Source organism: Lissotriton helveticus, chromosome 10 (assembly GCF_964261635.1).
Source record: "Lissotriton helveticus chromosome 10, aLisHel1.1, whole genome shotgun sequence".
Classification (NCBI taxonomy): Eukaryota; Metazoa; Chordata; class Amphibia; order Caudata; family Salamandridae; genus Lissotriton; species Lissotriton helveticus.
Window position 1 is genome coordinate 964,847,426 of NC_136071.1, and position 20,870 is coordinate 964,868,295.

At 41.3% G+C, this 20,870-nt stretch overlaps 1 protein-coding gene across 1 annotated transcript in view; it reads left to right on the forward strand.

Moving 5' to 3' along the window:
* CDK14 (cyclin dependent kinase 14) overlaps positions 1 to 20,096 on the forward strand; it is a 2,636,151-nt gene extending 2,616,055 nt beyond the window's left edge. The window contains exon 15 of the mRNA XM_078663634.1: positions 18,588 to 20,096. The gene's annotated coding sequence lies outside the window, so the exon portion shown is untranslated. The remainder of the gene's footprint in view (positions 1 to 18,587) is intronic.
* The last annotated feature ends 774 nt before the right edge of the window (positions 20,097 to 20,870 follow it).

A 20,870-nucleotide genomic window follows, 5' to 3' on the forward strand; every position in this document is an offset into this window, starting at 1 on the left:
CACACTTCGGACACGTAGTTCTACACAATAGGTATAGAGGCATGGAGGAGTGGCTGGAACATGGGGATGATGAGCTACAAAGTGGGAGGAAAAAGAAAAAATAGGAGAAGTGACCCAGGATGGACATGCAAATACAAAATGAAACATATTTACAAAACGGTAAGTCGGTTGCAAGTCACAATGGTTACACCTGTGTCTTCTGTGTTAATACAGACTCAGATCTACACTAAGACACCAAAGACATATGGCACTCACAGTTACTTCAAGTGAATCACATTTTAACCAGTGGAGGCTGGGACTAGTAATACAATACACACACTTACACCTAAAAAAAAGTGTAATAAATGTATGCATTGCAGAGAGCCCTGCATTGCAAACCGTAAAAATGTTAAACAGATAAAGACAATTAATTGAAAAGTGCAGATACATTTGGACACTGCAGACATAGGAAAAATCACACTGGGCGATTGTAAATATAAGATACCATACTTAAAAAATTACAACCAGTTAAGTTATTTATGGATTATAAAAACACAGCCAAATCGACTCACACTTACAGCACACCACACCCTTGTGTCTCAAACACACACACACTCCCACACACACACCTGCCATGACAATCAAACACATGTAACTACTGTCTGGCTTAATAACATTTTGTAGCATAGGGGAAGAGAGTAGGGATCAGGATCTGGAGAGTATTTATGTACTGCCACTGGTTATGATTGTCATTTGTGTCTTATCCTCCAGCGATGCTTGTTTCCATGCTCTTTACCATCTATAGTTCTACGTAGTGTAGGTGGAGATTCCTACCTTTGCTATGTAGAACGGCATTAATCCCATTTATTCTAAACTATGCCTGTAAATTTACTAGTAGTAACCTCACAATTGTATTTTAAATCGTAGTTGTTTGTGAATTGTAGTTAGACAGAGACTTACTCCCTGCCATATGCATCCATCGATATGTGTGGAGATCTCCAAGCTTAGATATACTTTTGTGAAATCCCCACCCAAACCGTAACAAATTGTCCACATTATTTAGTGTTCCACAAACAATCTAATAGCAATCGTGAAAGCTATGGCATTTGTAACTTTATGGTAATACGTGCTCGCATAAGTAGTTACACATGTGCAAAGTTACATTGTGTACTTCTACACAGGTGTAAAAATGCCTAGCATTCCTAAATACCCTTAATAATTGCCTTTGACCGAAATAAGTCTCCAATCATATACGAGATGTGTCTTGCAGATGCATGCCAATATTCACTTCCATTTTTGTGTTTGTTGATCTAATTTGCAAGATATTTGTGTTCTGAAATGCCCCTTGGATTTTCTCACACGTAACAATTCACAGTATTGGAGTAACATTACTTGTCAGTGAATCAATTTGCATTCACATTGATACTTGTGCAACTAAGCTGAACTTAGGTGTGCTTTACCTTTGTGAATTGAGCCCTACATAAATATATATTGCATAAATTGCACGAGGTAGTCCTTGCCTACCTTTGTGAATTTGTAATACAATTATTTCTATTTTCGTTCCCCGAGATATGTCTTTTCTACCTATCTACACACGTTTAGGTTTTGAAAAACAAGACATTTAATAATTATCCACCTTTCATTTGCAAATCATAGATTATATGCCCTAACATTCTACTTCTTCCTACACACAGGCTGGTAATCCTGCAGAGATTAGTGCACTAAAATACATCATCTGCATGGTACATTGCTAGTTCATTTGGGAAAACATATGGGCTCAAATGCATATATGGGCATATTTGTGAAATTCCCTGAATACCCGCCAGGTGCTGCTTTGTTGGTGTTCCGCCTCTGATTTGCATTTTGCTGTCCTAGCAGCTGCTTTGCTCAGTAGCGGCTGGCAGGGAACGAGAGTGGAGCGGCAGGGAGGGGGAGTTTACAAAATTTAAAACACATCTTCTTGCCACATCTTGAGTTGTCTCTCCTCCATGTCCCTTGTCGTAACGTCATCTCTCAGCCAGAAGCAGACAGGCGCCCCAATACAGAGTTGTGATTGGTCTGAGCGCTGTGGCAGGGAATGGGAGGCTGGGCATGTTCCCCACTGGGCTGGTGGGGAACATGCAGAGTGAGCAGGACTGCTTGGCTGGCCTGAGTGCAGCAACCAATCCTCATCCCGACGTCATGGGAGTCCCATGTCATGGGAGACTGGGAACCAAAACCGGCCCTGGCAAAGTGCTCGGCCGGCCCCCCTAACCCCTGGGGTGGGACCGCGCTCTGTGCCAGGGCCTGTTTTCGGCCGATTTTGTTACAGGGCCGTTTTTGCAGCAACACAGCAAAAACGGCCCTGTAACAAAAACGGCCCCCAGGGGCACAAAAACGGCCCCCAGGGGCCCAAAACCGCCCCCGACCCTTGCGGCGCACCAGGGGATTGCCCGGTGCCCGCAAAGGCCAGTCCGGGCCTGAGTCCCGGCCCCGCAAACCTGGCCGGAAAAAAAATATGATAACAGAAATAACTTTTGTTATTGTAATTTATTATTTTTTTGACACTGCTCCGTGAGCAGTGGAACGACACTCCTCTGCCTTAGTGGAGGACCCACCACTGACTTTGCTACTCCTCTGGGAGCAGCAATTTCTGTACATCCAAATGTAACTTAATAGTGAATCATATGTAAATTATACTTCAGCATTTGTAATGTTCCTTTGTGAATTGAAGGGAGATTATCGATGGAGAATTTATTCTTTTTTCCATGTCTTATTTAGGTTTGCCGATTCAAAAGAAACTTTGAGAATCACCTCTGTCCACACAGCTGGTTCAGTCCAACACTTCCTTTTTAATTTCTTTCTTAAGTCTAATTTGTATTTTCTCACAGACCTGAATAATACACATCAATTTAGGGAAACAAAGGGAATGGGCTAACAGGGAGTGATGAGCATAGTTATAATACGCTTTCCATTGCATTGCAAGTGCTGATACAAATTAAAAGATTTTCAGCTTGAAACTGACTATGTCGCTATTTCAAATTCCACCTATTCTTCCATCTTTTTTCGCATACTTGTGTAAAATATAGGCTCTACCTAGCGAACGTTTATTGAAAAGATCATGGTGCAGTGTTGGTAGCCCATGGACCTCAGGCTCTTCAGTCAGTTTTCTACTTTCTAGTTTGCAAATAAAGTCTGTTTTTAAAAGTTATGAAATGTAACATTTTAGAGTCGTTTTTGTACTCTAGCCAGGGCAAACCATGGATATTCAAGGCCGCGAGACCAAAAAAACCTTCTGAAAAAATAAACATGGCAGAAATGTATTGTACTGTGTTTATCTAGGTACCTATATTGATACTCCTATTTCTGACCCTTGTCCGGTTATTAATTCACTAATGTCCATACAACGGCACAGAAACCCGTCTTCAGATTAGGTCATAGCGCATGCTGTCACATTAAGCAAGCACTATCCCTTCAGCCCCCTAGAGAAGCACACCGAGTTCTCAAAACAAATCAAACCACCAACAGACCTGGGAAATCCCCGCGACCATTGTTTTGATTTCGCTCGAGAACTCCTGCAAAGAGTTCTTATGACATTCTTGCTGACGTCTTATGTCCATCCTTACGTCAAACACGGCACCTTTCAGGTATAAATATACTGACGTTGCCCTAAGCTAGGACACGGTGGTGACAAGCTTGGAGCAGCGCTACTTGCCGGAGAGCCCAGCTGATGCAGAAAAAGCCCACGGACGCTGCCCCTCCCTTTTGACGCGCTGAGAGGGAGACGCTGCCTTTTCTCCTGCCGAGAAATCCAGCCTCCGGCGTTTCCAGCCGCCCTCGCGGGTAACTGGGATATCGAGTCCTGAGACAGAGATACCAACCCTCCAGCCTTCTAAATCCCAGGTACTGAACTGACTAACCCCTTACAGAGAATTCTTAAGTCAGATTCTTGGCAAAGCAAACTTAACTTAAACTGCTACTTACTTACTCCCTCCCAAGTATTAGGCTTAGGTCAGGTACACCGGGGTAGGCGTAGTTAGAAGCACCAGTTGAGTACGATTAGTCAATGTATATATGTATGTATATCTTTTATCCATTTTAGTATCATATGGCTAAGAAACCATATAAATGCTTTTACAGTATTATTTTATAATTCTGTTTTTACTGTATGCACTTTACTTAACTATAAGTATTGCAATAATAGCGATTCATTTCTCTTGTATGAGAAAAGAGACTGATCAATAAATAACATCTTTTATTGAACCACGCCCATCTCTTATTTCTCTACAAACTGGTGAAACTAAGAATGCACGTACTGACTGAGTAAAATAAGTTGTCTTTTGTTTTCACACGACTCTAATGATATACTCTTGATTAGGGGAGAGCAAAGTTGCCATGTTCTATGGTTGTCAGAAACTAAATCCCATCTTGTCTATCCAGGGAGGTTAAACTCCTCCTTGCCTATTCGAGAAAGTTTCTAGTGAACTCTGAACTAGCTGGCACACATAACTTTAAGTCTAATATCGTCAGTAGAAGACCTAGTTAACCACAGTCCTACGTCTATACTATTGAAGATATTATTCCAATGCGCAGAGCCTATTGGGAAAATAGGAACTACACTACATGGCGCCCAACGGTTTGGATAGGCGATAAATCTAATGCAAGACATTAGAGTAACTCAGTCGTGCTTTTTCACACAGACCCTTTTTTTCCCATAAAACTCCAAAGACGTCTGGAGTGGGTGAAAGGTTAAATCCGCCAAACTTAGTAGGAGGAGACTCCTATGTATGGTTTTTGGTTTATTTAACGTTGAAGGATACAGAGTTCCAAAATATTGTGCATCTAATCTTTGTTTCCTTGAAAACCTGATCTGCAACAAAAAACCTTCTTGTCAGTAAAATGTCAGACAATGAAGAAGATAGGGAGGCAGCTAGAATAGCAGCTCAACTCCTAGAGGAAGACACAAGTCTCCTGCAAACTGACCCGGGTGCAATACTCATCCCGGTCAGCATAAGAAAAACTATAACTTTAAAACTTATAGAAAATGGACTAACACCGAGAGGTGGTACAGTCATCTTCGTAATTGAGGCACACGAATATCAGCAGACAGAGGTATTCTATTCATGGATAAATTTTCCAGCAGCAAACGCTGTAACAAAGGAGTTCCATTATTACAAGATAGAGGAACCTCCGGATGAGTACACCCCTTTCGAGGAGGTGGAAATACCACTCAAATACCAAGAGCACCTGCTCTGGTTTAAAGGCGCCCTAAAACATAATGATCACATCACCAGGCTCGGTCCACTAGGAAGACCAGGAGCGACGTGGCCGGTTCTAGCCGGATACACACCACATCCAGACATTGAAAAAAATGTCAGTAACAGAACTTTTAACACAGTTAAAACAACTGATTAAAATACACAGACAACTAGTCCAATATGTAATGAGGACTTCAACAGTCCAACCAGCTATTAAAATTCCACAGCTGACCCCTCATCAGGGGAACATAAATAAAATCACACCACAAAACATACAGTTCTGTCTAGGTAAAGTACCCATTAAACGGGAACAAATTCCTTTCTGGTTAGCACAAAAAATCACTCAAATAGAGGCGGTATTTCCAGATACCACACCTGTGGAGAAACACAGAATTCTGACTATCTGTCTCCCAATGGGGATCGCACCACATGTGGAGGACTGTGACACTTGGGGTATAGTCTTTGCTTCCATTTACACAAAAACACATGGTGTTCCGTCCATGGCGGTAATACCAGAAGTGCTAAAACAGATTCAAAATGAATACGGTCCAGAACCTGCTCTAACTCTGGGTATGAAATTACTGAAAGACTTCAAGCAGGTCTCGGCAATATTACTAGCAAACATAAAAGGGGAAGCAGCAAATGTGGGGATCCGCCAAAGATTGAAGGAAACAGATATAGCAGACCAACCATTTGAACTTGCCAGAATCATAGAAAAATCCAATGAAGAACTAGGAAGAGATAGTTTGGGTGGGAAACCAGTGAAACCCCAACTAATAGAAAATCCTGAAAAGGTATTTATTAAAAATAATCTAAACACTTCAAAAAAGAACTGGGATGGAAATAAACAATCCACTCCCAAAGAAAAAAGATTCCAGTCCAGAGGAAGGTCTTCTCGGCGGAGAGAAAGATCTCCGGACCAAGGACACAAGTCTCCCCAGAGGGAGCCCTCTGAGAAAAAATACAACCTTAGAAATAGGGATAATTTGAAGAAACCTGATAGATATCAAGATATTGATACACGTCCCTCTCGATCTTTTCAGACTTCCTCGCAGAAATCGGAAAGAAGAGGACGGTCAGAACACAGGGAAGAGCTCGTCAAGTCCAAAGACAAAGAACCTGCTCATCAAAGTAAAAAGTTACAATTTCCAAAGAAGAAGGTAGCCAGCATTAAAATAATCAAACATGCCGAGGATCCTGAGGACTCAGCTGAAAAACGGAGAGTGGGCTCAGACAATGCTAGACAGCGCAGCAGAAGTGAGCATAGCTCGCAAGATCCTGATGAATCATCTGGAGACAGTGGACACGAATGAGTACATTGAGGTGGAAACTGCAGATACCAGAGTTAGCAAACCTCATAAAATATATGAAATAACTTTACGTATAGAGGGAGATAAGATTAGGAAAATAAGGGGTCTATTTTGGGATAATCTCTCCAAGGGCTATGACATCCTTCTAGCTGAAAAAAGACTGGCCACCAGAGTTTGTCAGGGAGTGCCCTCATGGCGAAGAAATGATTATGCCTGCCTTCTCAAATCATATCCCAATTCATAGAAAATATACACTTGCAAGAAAGTGGGCAGTAGCCCAGGCTCCTGCACTATATAAAAATCATGTGGGATGGGATGAGGACTCTCCTCCTCACAAAATCCAGTTAAAATCTCAACCAACTGCACAGAGGCAGTACCCAATTAAGCAAGAAGCTAAAAAACAGGTCAGGGAGATCTTAGATCAACTTGAATACCAGGGGGTGATTGAAACATGCACCTCACAAATGAACAATCCTTTGTTTCCTGTCTCCAAACCAGATGATACATATCGTCTAGTTTTGGACTACAGACACCTTAACTCATGCTGCAAAACGTTTGCAGTACAAAACTCACCCAGTGCCGCACTAATGAATAGCATAGTGCGCAAAAAATACAAAACAACATTAGACATCTCTACTGGATTCTTTTGTCAAAATATGGCACCTGAAAGCAGATATTTGACCGCTTTCTCAATAAATGGCTCGCAGAAAAAATTTCTGTCGTTTGCCCCAGGGGTTCAAGAACAGCCCAGGATTATTCTCAGCGAGAGTAACAGAATTACTACAAATGTATGATGATGAGGCATTATCTTATGTCGATGACATCTATCTAACAGACGATGACTTGGATACTCACTTGAAAAGAGTGAACACCATAATACTTGGGTTCGCAGCAGAGGGTTACAAATTCAACTTCAAGAAGTCAAGAATTGCCCATCTGACTGTCCTATTCTTAGGATATGAATTATCAAGTGAAGGCAAAAGCCTGGCTGACAATTTCCTAGAGAAATGTGCTGTAATCCAAGCACCTAGAACATTGAAAAACTTGCAATCTATTCTAGGTTTCCTGAATTTCGGAAGAACTTATATTATAAACTATGCAGAGAGAGTTAAACCTCTCTATGATCTAATAAAACCAGATTTTAAAAGAATCAATTGGACTCAAAAACACACAGAAATTTTGAGATCTTTACAAACAGACATGTTAGTTAAAACAAAACTACAAACACGCGATAACACACGCAACCTTGTGATTCGAGTCATCCCAGGAAGATGCGGATTCACATACCTGACCTCAAATGAGGGAGAAACGGTACCAATAGCATACAGATCACATTTGTACACAAAAGCTGAAATGAAATTCAGCCCAACGGAAAAAATTCTAACCGCAGTACAAACTGCTGTAGCGAAAGTAAGAGCCCTGGCACAAGGTAAACGAATAATCATCGTGACACCAATACCAGCCCTGGAGGCGGTAACAAAGGCAAGCATTCCGAATGCTAAAGCACTACATCCGAGATGGATACAGTGGGCTAATTCCCTTGCTGCAACAGACGTGGTATACGAATTTGACCCTAATTTAAAAACACAAGAATTTCTCCAATATGAATTCGAATGTCCTCTGCCGACTGAAATTCTGCCTCTAGAACACTACGGCTGTATAATATATACGGACGGATCAGCACAGCCCGCAGTTGGGGGTAAACAAGCTTACAGTGCTGCGTGCGCGATTGTTAAAGGTCGCTGGCACGAAGGAAAATTTAAACCACTGGTCACTAAAACGCAATCTCTATGAGATTGTACAGCTCAGCGAGCTGAATTACTAGCATTTAAGATGGCGCTTGAAAATACCGATCGCGAATTCCCCACACTCATAGTGTGCGATTCATATTACTGCGTTCAGTCTTACAATGAATACTTGCAGATCTGGGTTCAGAACGGGTTTAAGGATGCAAAAGGGGGCACAATCAAGCATAAAATGCTTTGGGAACAAATAGTTCCTTTACAAAAGGAACTACAAAAGACTCACGTGATACATACACTGAGTCATCAACGTGATGGCGTTCACGTTGCAGGGAATTCATTGGCTGATGAGGCCGCGAAGGCAGCTGTGCAAACGGCTTCCGTAGCTGCCATCACCCGGTCAAAATCAAAAATAGACAGCGAAATATTACAGGCTGTCTGCACTACGGTAAAAAATGCGATAGAAACACTCCCGAAAGGCTTTCCAGTAAAGTACTCATACATAACTGATGCTAATAATGTTTCATTTGCTCAAATCCCTGGAGTGGGGGATAGGGCAATTCCGAACATGGAACATAGGTTAGGACTCATTATAGCGGCACACGAAGGGCTTGCTTCTGTACATGCTGGCGTTTCAGCCACAGTATCGTTATTAAAACAGAGATACTGGTGGCCACGAATGAGGAGACAAACTAGGAACTATGTTCTAGAATGTGAGATATGCCAAAGAATGAAGGTATCAACCGTGAAACGACCAACACAGACGCCCCTTCTAATCTCAGATAAACCATTAGCTTGTGTTTACCTGGACCACTGCGGTCCCTTACAAAGGGATGGTAACTATAAATATATCATGGTCGCAGTGGATTCATGCACGAGATTCATATGGATGTGGCCCCAGCGATCGGCTGACGCCAGAACTGTTATAAAAGATTTGCGAGTCTTTATCGGCACATACGCAATTGGCATGCTACATTCTGATCAGGGTCCTGCGTTTAGCTCTCGGGCTTACAAGGAGGCCATGACCAGCATGGGCATTGCATTGCGGTACTCTTGTCCCTTTCATCCTGAGGGAAACGGAATTGTGGAAAGAAAAAACCGTGACATAAAGCAATCTATAACAGCTAAGGTATTAGGTTCAGGAGCTGGGTGGGTCAAACATTTAATAAGTGTCCAACGTAGTCTTAATAATCTGCCAAGAAATTCTCTGAGAGGTCTCAGTCCGTACGAACTATTGTTTGGGACTAGAATGCTAATCCAGGACCTTGATAGTCAAACTTCAGTGGTTAAAGAAAAATGCTTTGATATCAAAGATCGTTTGGCTATTTTACAGGACTTAAACAAAAAGAGAAAAGACCTGAGCAACATAAAGTTGAAGCAACATCCAACAGCCACTGAAGAGAAACCACCTGTCCCAGCAAGGCCTGTCTGGATTCCAAACATCGGGGATCTGGTCAGAGAAAAAATCGCGGTGAAGAAGGAATTTGGGCCTTCTTACAGAAAAGCAGTTCCTGTCTTGTCTGTCAACGGGACAAGATCAGTAGTACTACCGCCCCTTGCTGGTAAAAAGGAGAACCGAGTTGTATCCATCGACCTGGTTAAACCACAATCATGTGGCCGATAACAAGTAGTAGGCCAAGTGGGCTCCCACGAAGTAGTAGAACACCAAAGTTTGCTACAAACACAGAGGTTCAAACTGAAAGACTAATCACAATTGATACACCTACAGTAAAACAACAAGGACTATGCAACAAAGCCATGGAACTTAAACCTCTTGAAACCCAAATTAAAATCTTAAATCAAGAAACACCAGTCTATAATGATGTAACCACAGACTATGCTAATGAAAAAAAGAAAATTCCCAAAACAAAAAGGAATCCAGAAGCAATTGAAACAATTGACAGAACAGCATCAGGCTACTTCATCAACTTCGATGATTTTTCTGAAGATCCAAGTGAACCTGAGGAACAGCCGACAACAACAACTTTTAAAGACAAAGCAAAGGAACTCTTTCATCAACTAAAAGAAACCTATCTGATTTCTCCATGGATTGAACTTTGGGTGGCACTAGGAGTATTCATCCTCATACTTTGGCTCATCATGGTACTATGCTTGGGACATTTCATTGAGGTAAAATATGTTACAATGGACACAGCAAGTCAGAACATCAACTTGGTCCTGAAACCACACAAGTCTTCACACATAGAGAAAAGAGAACTTTCTTCAGTAAACTTCACAGCCAATCCTATACCCGGTGGGGTAGCATGGGACAAAACTGATTATGAAACCTATGGTCCGGTTGAGCTCCTGAAGTATCCTCATCAATTTAAGATTTCATTAAGTGACTTTGTAAAACCAAGCACATTTGCTGATGATTGGGACTTTGAAAGTATTAATGATATGATGTCTGATCTAGTAATGTCAGCTAAATTTACAGAACATGATTATTTGCAAGGTTCATCTAATTACAATCAAATGTTTTGTTATAACAATTATGGTAACCATTATCTGCATAAATCTGATCAACCTAGAAATGTTTTAAATTTTAACCAATGGGAACATTGTGCGACTCCACCAAAAGGCAGTTCAAAGACATATTTTGATAAATATTCATACTTTTCAGGGTTCAACACAAGTAATGCAGAATCATTTTATTTCAAATTGTTAAATAAGACAGGAGTGAAAACCATGCTTACAAACACAAAAATTAATATATTCAGACTCATTCTTTGAAAAAATGAATACCTTCGGTTTTGATTTCTGGAACAATAACATTGAAACAAAAACGATCTGGGGCACAAAAGATTGGCAAGTGCAAGGTATCGAATCATAATTTAGAGCCTGCATAATCCCAGAACAAATTATATTTTTGAATGATACAATTCAACAGACATCCTGTCTTGGCCTAGCCAAAATTAAAGACTTAAATAAACCGTCTATTCCGAACCCAACACCTACCAGTAATAGCACAACGGATGTTGAGATAGACGTAGCCCATATTTTAAACCAAAACAGAACACATACTGATTGGAAAAAATGGTTGATCTGGCCCACAGACACAAATAACTGTCAAGACAGATTCCTGAACAAAATACAGGGGTTCACATTGACCAGGCCAGACCCAAGATACTCCCAGAGACAACATCCAGGGATTGTAACTACTTATAGTGTGGGGAAACTCTGCCTTCAATGGCTACATACATCCACACTGTCAGAAATTAAGCAACACTTAACTTTACTTAAAGAAGGTGCTGACTTGCGTGATTTCATCATGGGACCACGCAAACAGCGTCAAAAACGTTTCATAGCGGCCTCTATATATGCAGCTTACAACGAAGCTTGGAAAGTAACTCAAATTGAGACAGCAGAAAAAATACGGGAAATTGACCGTGTTAATTTGGAAAAATCACTTTCTGTTGTGGACAATGGGTTAATGACTCTGTCTTCCAGAATATATTCACTGGACAGTATTGTATCTTCTGCAATCGATATATTAGAACAAGACTTACTGATGTTGCAACACGGTCAGTCTCAATTGCGTTCTATTGTACAGCTTGGCTGGACGTTACAAAATCTGCGTTCAGGCTATGTGCCTTGGCGTCTAATCAACACAACGTCACTATTTAATATCTTTAACCTTACTGATAAACAAATCAGTTTGGCACAAAAGGGTGCTGACTATACAATTCTGAGCATTGAAACCATTACCATTACCATTGATAATGTCAGAACGACCTGTCATTGAATGGATAATACATGGGATAATAAATATTCCGATAACAACTTTCCAGTTTCAATACTGCCAAAAATATATACAGGCAGGCCAGTATGAAAGGTTGGGTAAAGGATACATTAAGTCCACATGGAACTTGCCCTATACACATACATGTGTCAATAATAACGGACAGAGTGTATTTCTTAGTGGTAATAATTGTGAAAAATCACTAAGTGGCATACTTCTGTGTCAGGGTATTAGTTTGCATGGGGCCTGTGAAGGGACTTCAAATAACCTTTCATGTCACCAGTTAGGCACACCTGCAACACAAATAGAACCCTTCTTTAGAAGACTTTCGAACGGGAGTTACATTCTAATTGTAGATCACAGATGTTGTGGCTTGCTGGCAGGAAAACCTTATCTCATAAGCATGACTTCCAGGGTCATGTGCTGTGAAAGAGTATTGTTCCCGAATGATGCTCCAGACAGGGAGGGAAGGTTATGGCCCAGTTTAAAAATCTCTTCTATTCGAATTGATACTTTAAGCAGAATGAAGACTGTGCTCCTACAGACGCCAACCCAGTTGACGTCATCAAAAGAGACGTATGATCTCCAAGTTGCAAGGACAACGGCAGAGATTCATTCAATGTTATCAACAAATAGCCCCCTACACTTCGCAGAAATGTTGAACGAAATCTTAAATATTTCTGATACAAGTGGTATCGCCAGTGTATTTAAGACAGTTTTTTCAGGCGCTTTAACACCATTCAAAGCGATCCTGGGTATTTTTCCAAATTTCGTCCATTCCATCTTTGGCGGACTTCCCCTCCTGTTGGGAATCGTAGCAGGCATTTTATTCTTGCTACTCTTGCTTCGTTATGGCAAGCCATGTCACAGACAAGACTCCAGCTACAATGGAAGAAACGATCCTAGCTATCCGCTACCGGGACCGCATAACTAAAGTCCTTGGCTTAGCCCGGCTACGAGATCTGAATATGACCTGGTTTCTTTCATTCAGACCCATCTGGCAGAATTGTGTTATGTCTGTATTAAGATGCATGCTATGCGGCGAAGAATGCGTGTTGGACACCTGTCTTGCACTACAATCAGACGTACCATTGGATGCAGATACTTTGTTGGGTCCGGTAAAGGCTCATGCATTGTGCTGTCCCCAGCGGCTACCTATCCTGATGACGGCATTCGTGAAAACTTCACCACTGCGATTGAAGGGTAGTGAAGTACATGATGAAAGCAGCATCGACCAGGTACGACCTTCTTTAAGCAGTTCTGATCAAACCATCAGTGAAAGCAATCATGCGCGTGACTGCATGGTAGCGACATTTTCTAACCTAGTCGAACTCTCACCAGAAGCCGTAGACTGTTTTTTCGAGAAATTATCTGAAATGATGTTTTCACCGGAACAGAGAGAATGATTTTAAACAAACTTGCACACGGCGTTCCCTGAACTCTGAATTTGGCCTTCAGTTTTTTGAAAACAAAGTGACTGTGAACTATTTTTTCTCTTCTCCCCTGAATAGCGAAAACTTCTTTCCAAATTCCAAAATATTTACCTTTTGGGCACTTATCTTCTGCTTAAAGTAAAACTATTCTTAGAGAACAGAACTTCTATTCTTAGGAATACTAGAGTAATTACATTACCTCAACCTCTAGTTTATATGCAATTAATTGTGTTTATATGTGATGAGATGGTCTCGCAATTTTTTTCTGTATCAAGAGCCATTTCATGTGTAATTTCGCAAATCATTCATGCTGATATAAAATGTGCATCTCCTTTTTGAATGATTATACTGCTTGAATGCATACAGTACCTATACTCATTTCGTGCAGTTCGCATACACCATTTTTCAAATACGTAAATGTTTTTGGGGTGGTCCGGTATACAAATGCACTGTTAGTTATGTTTACTATTGCTTAGGTTAGTAAATATGTACATAATTTCGTGGAGTGGGTGTAGTGTGTTTATCTAGGTACCTATATTGATACTCCTATTTCTGACGCTTGTCCGGTTATTAATTCACTAATGTCCATACAACGGCACAGAAACCCGTCTTCAGATTAGGTCATAGCGCATGCTGTCACATTAGCAAGCACTATCCCTTTAGCCCCCTAGAGAAGCACACCGAGTTCTCAAAACAAATCAAACCTCCAACAGACCTGGGAAATCCCCGCGACCATTGTTTTGATTTCGCTCGAGAACTCCTGCAAAGAATTTAAGAACGACCAGTCCTTATGACATTCTTGCTGACGTCTTATGTCCATCCTTACGTCAAACACGGCACCTCTCAGGTATAAATATACTGACGTTGCCCTAAGCTAGGACACGGTGGTGACAAGCTTGGAGCAGCGCTACTTGCCGGAGAGCCCAGCTGATGCAGAAAAAGCCCACGGACGCTGCCCCTCCCTTTTGACGCGCTGAGAGAGAGACGCTGCCTTTTCTCCTGCCGAGAAATCCAGCCTCCGGCGTTTCCAGCCGCCCTCGCGGGTAACTGGGATATCGAGTCCTGAGACAGAGATACCAACCCTCCAGCCTTCTAAATCCCAGGTACTGAACTGACTAACCCCTTACAGAGAATTCTTAAGTCAGATTCTTGGCAAAGCAAACTTAACTTAAACTGCTACTTACTTACTCCCTCCCAAGTATTAGGCTTAGGTCAGGTACACCAGGGTAGGCGTAGTTAGAAGCACCAGTTGAGTACGATTAGTCAATGTATATATGTATGTATATCTTTTATCCATTTTAGTATCATATGGCTAAGAAACCATATAAATGCTTTTACAGTATTATTTTATAATTCTGTTTTTACTGTATGCACTTTACTTAACTATAAATATTGCAATAATAGCGATTCATTTCTCTTGTATGAGAAAAGAGACTGATCAATAAATAACATCTTTTATTGAACCACGCCCATCTCTTATTTCTCTACAAACTGGTGAAACTAAGAATGCGCGTACTGACTGAGTAAAATAACTTGTCTTTTGTTTTCACACGACTCTAGAGATATACTCTTGATTAGGGGAGAGCAAAGTTGTCATGTTCTATGGTAGTCAGAAACTAAATCCCTTCTTGTCTATCCAGGGAGGTTAAACTCCTCCTTGCCTATTCGAGAAAGTTTCTAGTGAACTCTGAGCTAGCTGGCACACATAACTTTAAGTCTAATATCGTCAGTAGAAGACCTAGTTAACCACAGTCCTACGTCTATACTATTGAAGATATTATTCCAATGCGCAGAGCCTATTGGGAAAATAGGAACTACACTACAGTATGATTACCTATTTGCAACGATGGAAGAATGTAGTGGACTGGTCTTTGACAAAAAGGGAGTGCTGTCTAAATTAATATACTCCCATATCCACATATGGCAGATTAGTAGAAAATATAAAGTGAGAAAACATCTAAATATCAAGGGAATGTTTGTTTGGCAATATTTGGCCCACAAACAAAATCCCAAAGGATGCCTTGGTGGCGGTACCACACCACTGTATCTCACTTACACTGGACAAGTGCATTTTAATAAAGGTGGCCTGTCTTAAGGGCACAGGATCCCCACCACATTTTTCCAAAAATGAATATTGTCTTTGAGGCTGAGCGAAAGTTGTCTTGACAAGACATTTTTCATGTTAAGGTCAGGCAGCCAGACGTACCTGCGGTAAATGCGCAGGCGCCTGGCTGCTTGAGCAAAACATTTGGTGGTCCTCCCTCCCATGACAAAGGGGAGTGTCACTGATAGCTTCGGACCTGGGCACTTCAGTTTTAAGCCCTGAAGTGCCCAGGGCTGAGTGCCTATCAGTGACACTGGTCAATGAGTGAAGTGGGGTCAACAGACTTACTGACCCCATCCCACTCAGTGACAAGTAAGAGACTGCTGCCTCCTCTCATTGGCTGACCCGTAATAAGGTTATGTAAAGATAGGAGGCGGCAGTGCCAATCATCAGGGACCACCAAGGTTTCCCTTCTACCACCTGAGATCGCCTCTGTAGCCCAGTACATTTTGTTTGTTTTCTTATTCAATGTTTGGTGCATGCATGCATGTGTTTATATAAGTGTATTTGTGTGTGGATTCTGTGAATGGGTGTGTGTGTGTGTGAATGCATGCGTGTGAATGTCTGTGTGTGGTCCACCCCTCAAGCTCGAATTACTAGCTGCCACTGCATTTTAACACTCTTTCAACATTATACATTTGCTAAACTTCGAATACAGTCAAAATACAGTTTCCTCTTAACATTTGTGAATTCAACCAATTGTGCCTATATTTATTGCAGACTAATCCCGCATTGGAAAACAGCCCATATACTAAGCAAATACTTTATTTACCATGACAAATTAGTTTTTCTGTTGCAATTGTATCTGCTTGGGCACCTTGATGAGTGGAAGTGGTGTCGGTGGACTACTTCTTTCCTAATTTATTCTTGTAGAGAATTGATTATTTCAACCCTAAAAACCTTTTCATATCAATAGTTGTTGTAGATCCCAGATGAATTTATGATAATAACATCAACAATATAATTTATCTTGTATGAGCACAATATATGCTATGCAGTGGTGGCTCCTCAGCTAAGAAGGAGGAGCGTCGCCTCACTGCTCACTGAGTGAACAATTAAAAATGGAAAAATAAAATTATAATAACAATGTTATTATAATTCTATTTAAATGTACTGGCTCCGTTGTTTGGGGTCTGGCCAGTGCTGAGCTGTTTAGAGGCTGAGGGAGGAGTTGTGGCACGTCCTAAGAACGCATGAATGTTTGGCTGGCCCTCTGGAACCGGCCAAACATTCATGCACACTTTTCATGTTCTCCACCCAGGCTGCATTATAGCCTGAGTGGAGAACATGCCCAGGGTCCCATTCTCTGTCTGAGCGACGAAGTACAGCACTCAGACCAATCAAAACGGTGCATTGCAGCGTTGTGATTGGCTCAAGGGAGTCTGGGTGCTTCCTCCTTCCACAGAAGCCAGAAAGAAGATGAGAGGACAGAGGAAAGGCGGCGGCCGGCTGCATCGAGGTAAGTTGTTTTTTTTAATTTAATTTTATTTCCCACTCCCCCACGCCCGTTCGGTAGCAGCCGCTACTGATGCTATGCAGAGAATTGAGATATACATACCGTTGGTTACAATGTATTTGCATTTACTAGAACTCTGTGGTGGGACCTATAATTTTCTTAATAATACATTGTCAGAGAAGTATAAAGAATATTCAAAATGAATTAAGAATCGATGAAAGTAGTGTGTACATGCTTCCCATGACAACTTTGGGGAGAGGATGTAGCCTTATGTCTAGGGCAGTCGACCTGGAAGCTGGGGAACCGGGTTCCAGTCTCTTCAACGACACTCAACATCCTGTGATTCTGGAGCAAATCACTTAATTTCCCCTGTCTAACAAAAATGAATGTGTCCGTCTGTAACAAAACTGTTGCTCTTGTAAAGTGCTCTGTTACCTGATATCCTCGGGTCTAGTTTGTGCTATATAAAACTCTTTAAAAAAACAACTAACTGCCCCTCTAGAACAGGCTTATCCAGATAACTTCCTAACCAGGCTTTTCAGATAGGTGCTCAGATGAAGAAGGTAATTGGATAATGCCAGATCTTATCCCCTCTGATTCCAAAGTTTTTCTTTTACGTGCTCACCTTAGTACTTTGAAGTGATTTCTGTAATGTGTAGTGCTGTATGCAGGGCCAGACTGGCCATAGCGGGCACCGGGCATTTCCCCGTTGGGCCTTCAGGGTGGGGGCTGATGTTACCGGGGGTCGGCAATAGCGGCTCCCTGTAACAAAATCATCCGAAACCGGCCCTAGCAAACAGCTCAGCCGCGCCCACCTACCCGTAAGGGGGCCGGCCAAGCAGTTTGCCAGGGCCGGTTTTGATTCCCAGTCCGGCCCCGGCTGTATTAAACCTAAATAAAAACGAATATATACATTCACTAGCTTCTAAGGATGAACAAAATATATCTTATGCTTTGCGGTTTCTTAAACCAGCAAATAATTCCCTGGGATCGCATAGTTGAAGGAGCAATTTGTATGGTGCTGCTACCGTGTCATTCGCAGGCAGCAGGCGTAGAAATAAAGTGTTTTTAGTCTGGCTAGATAGTACAATCGATCCTGTTGTTACTAATACTTCAAGAGTGAGCTTTGGCTCTGTTCAGAAGAGTATTTCTCTCTCAAGGGATGCTGATTGCTGTTTAGTTTATCATTCTGCCTTCTATTCAGTTTTTCCATTGCAATGCACGAGGGACTATTTTACATCTTAAAGATACACTAAATTATCAAACGTTACCTTTATCTCATAGATACATTATATAAAAAAGTAATAATTTTTTGTTTTGTTTTCCCCACTTTTTTCGTCTTGCTTTTTCCACTTAATCAGGCAAAATGGAAACCACGCCCATTGACTTTGCGAGTGCTTGTTGTTTTTGCTTGTGACTAAATTGCTTCCTATTGATTTAACAACTAGATTGTAAATGTGCCTTTTATATATGTAAAATGTGTGGGTGTAGTCGTATTGCAAATGTTGCAATGTAAGTGTACTTGTATCCTAAAGCGACCTTCTTTTTCAGCATTGTAATTCCACCATGTGCTCTATTTTTCAGCATCCAGAGGTAACGGCTGCAATAGAAGCAACGAATGGACAATTATCTGAATACATCGCTGCTCTTCAATCTTCTCTTCTCTCCTCCTTGTTCTGAAGAATGTCAAAGCTGGCTAGACTGTGTTTCTCCCTGGAAGTTTGTTAAAAGCTGGAACACATTTACATGCCTTGTGATTTCAGTCAACTGCAGTAGGGGAAGATTGGGTTTTCCTTACTTACACACGGCATGTGCTGTTTCCTGTCTTTTGTGTTCCATTTGTTTGATTTTAAGCCAGGGACATTTCTGCAAAGATTGTTATGCTTTTGTCTGCAGTGTCTTAAGACGACACATTTAGGGCCAGATGCTCTGAGACTGAACAACGTTATTTCTTCCGACGCATCCACTGCCAGGGATGAAATCTATTTTAATGAGCTACGTAATGTTCTGTTGTGGTGGCGAGACTGAGAGGAACCACTTCTATGGAAGCCTCAAAAGGACAAGAGAACCCAGCATTGTGAGTAACTGTAGCACAGACCTTCGCCAGCTGGTGCTGCTGCTTTGAAAGGGCTGACAACCAAACTGTATTTATGTTTGATGCATTCCATACAGTCTTACATCTTAAATTGGCCATATTGACATATAGCGGAAGCAACTAATCGTGTATATTTGAATCTGAAAACACACAACAATTTATAGTAGGCTTTAGTGAAATTTGAATTACACTGGAGTAATTCACATAATTTGGGGAATTGTGCGTTATACTTGTTAGGTAAAATGACACCATTACTCCACTTTGCGTAATTATGTACCATTTAATATAAAAAAAATTGCAGATAACGCTCAAACCGTGGTAAAAAATTACAGTGACTGCATGGGGACAACAGAACGTGTAGCGGCTGCTGTTTGCAGTGCTTTTGTTACATGTGTCATTGCACCAAAAATTGATGTGAGGATTCATTTAGCGCAAAAAGTTAGCAGGTAATGAATGACAGATTGGCATTAGGCACAATTGTATGTGATTTTGCCATACTTTTACATAATTAGGCAAAAATAAATGACAGAAATATCATACTGATCTGCCAAAAACTCCTCATTCCTCTAACCCTAAAGGGAATAAAGTATTTGTGAAAATTAGAAAATTGTAAGCGAGACCAACGGCCGTGATCGTGCTTAATGAGGGTTCTTCATACAAACACTTGGCTCAGGCTTGTAACTAAATGAAAGTTACTGCAGTAGCCGAGTGAGGAGATAGTGGAAACCATCCCCTCTGATACCCCTAGAGACAGTTACAATTCTGCCTCCGAAGTCAAGCTCCGACCTAACGAGTGTGGAGGTGAGGGAGAGGTCGGTAGTGATTTTGTGGACATTAAAATAGTAATATTAATGCAGGGACCTACAATACTGTGGCAAGGCCTTTCTTTTCAATAATAGAAATTAAACATTCAGAGCTAGATGTAGGTAAAGTACATTTACCGATTCTAAAATACCGAATTTTACTGATTCTGTATTTTAGAATCGGTAAATGCAATGTAGGGAAAAATTTGGTAAGTATTACCGAATCCTTAAGATTCGGTATTTTACCGATTCGATAATTCACATTCATTCCTATGGGCCTGGAGGCCCATAGGAATGAGGAGGCCCATAGGAATGAATGTGAATTACCAAATCGGTAAATACCGATTCGGTAAAATAAGGAAAGAGTCAAGGGTGGCAGGGTGTCACATTGACACCCTGTTGCACCCCTGAATAGTGCTTTTGTGCCCATGTGGCACACATACATGCCCTAAGGGCATGTATGTCTGGCACATGGCACTGGTGTAAAAGCACAGATTTGCATTTACAGAGGTATTCGTTATTTACCACCAACTAATAGTTGGTGGTAAATAACGAATCCTTAAAGCACAAAAGCACCCTTCAAAGTGATTCCTACATGTCATTTACCGATTCGGTAAATACCGAATCAGTAATTGATGATTCGGTAAATACAGAATCGATAAATACCGAATCTCCTCTACATAGCAAGTGGCTCAATACCGGTCGGTAAACCTGAAATGTACCGAATTTCGGGTTTACCGACCGGTAATGGGCCACCTACATCTGCCCCTCAATGTTGTAATTAGGCCATTTTACCCTCTGCTGAGGACATTAACAGCCATTATATATTAGCCCAGAAATATGGGCCAGATATGAAGATGAGGGAGGATTATGAGCAAATAGGAAATTAAAAACTGTTAAATCTGCCTGCTTGTGCTCAATAATGCTATCAGCAGGCACCACCTCGGTATTCCCTCGACACTCAGCCAT